A 1,565-nucleotide genomic window follows, 5' to 3' on the forward strand; every position below is an offset into this window, starting at 1 on the left:
CAGCAGCAATATACAGTAAATAAATCAATAAATCCACTGCTCTGTTGTCTCCTCTGAGGCTGGGACTGTAAACAGTGTTCTGTGCTCATCTGTGCAGCCAACGACAGAACAGTAGCATGTTTTGCTCAAACTTTCACCATGGCATTAGAACTAATACACCGTTGTCGCTTGTGAAATCAAAATGACGGCGCTGTGGGTGTAAACTTACAGATTAAGATCCCTTTGCCACGTCACCAAGGGAGCGAAATCAGACGTGCTCGTTTTCTCAGACGCTTGCAGAAAAAGGCTTCCCAAAACAAAGTTACTGGGTTAATTTTTTTCATGTTTCCTTGGTTGGTAGATGCACCGGGGACCTGATTATAGCACTTAACACCTGGAAAAGTCAGATTTTCATGATATGTCACCTTTAAAATAATGGTCAAGCTGTTAATTTACAGATATTGTTCGTAATTTTATATGAATTTGTATGTAATTTAAGAAAACAGAAAAAATACTGTATAAATAATAAGGTAATTTTCCCGTATAAAAAAATTAGAAATACTGTAATTTGTCATTAACGATATAATCCTTAAAATAATGGTCAAGTTGTTAATTTACAGATATTGTTCGTAATTTTACATGAATTTGTATGTAATTTATGAAAACAGGAAAAATACTGTATAAATAATACCGTAATTTTTCCGTATAAAAATGAGAATTACTGTAATTTGTCATTAATAATATAATCCGTAAAATAACAGTCAAGTTGTTACAATTATGTAATTTTACATAGTTTTAAGCATAATTTAAAATTACAGAAAAATACTGTAAAACATTTAGAGTTATTTTCCGTAAAATTTGGATTTTTTTTTACAGTGTAGTGTAGTGTGTGATGAATGTATCACATGCTGTCCTGAGATCTTCAACAACACTTTTCTGTACAACTGCTGGCACTGTATGTTTTTCTCAAATTTTTAGGATGAACAAGCAAAGAATTTTTTTCAAACCTTCAATGAATTCTTCATGAGTAAGGCTGCTGGACTTTATCATTTTTTTCTGTCTGTACTGAGTCACATGGTAGATGCTCATCTTCTTCTGCTATTTCTGATCCTAAATCATTCTCAACATGTTGATGGCTATCCACAGAATGATGCTGGTTTAACAGTGTCTTATGTTTATGATAAACATGAGAGCGGTATAAAGTAAAACAACTACTTGTGTGGCTGCATCAATTAAGTCATCTCTAGGTTACGTATGTAACCATGGTTCCCCGAGGGAACGAGACGCTGCGTCGAGTCGCTTTGGGAACGCCCTTACGTGACCGCGTTCTGAAGCACGTGTCAAATCCGTCCAATGGAGCAGCGAGACGTCACGAGCAGGGTGACGTAAGCACCAGAAAGCATAAAAGCACATCTGGCCGGGCGCAAACCAGCTTCGATGAAGTAACGCCTGCAGGGATGCAGGGAGTATGGCAAAGAGACGCAGCGTCTCGTTCCCTCGGGGAACCATGGTTACATACGTAAACCCAGAGACGTTCCCCTTCAGGAACTCTAGCTGCGTCGAGTCGCTTTGGGAACGAGAATACC

Source organism: Sinocyclocheilus grahami, unplaced genomic scaffold (assembly GCF_001515645.1).
Source record: "Sinocyclocheilus grahami isolate Dianchi unplaced genomic scaffold, SAMN03320097.WGS_v1.1 scaffold2459.1, whole genome shotgun sequence".
Classification (NCBI taxonomy): domain Eukaryota; kingdom Metazoa; phylum Chordata; class Actinopteri; order Cypriniformes; family Cyprinidae; genus Sinocyclocheilus; species Sinocyclocheilus grahami.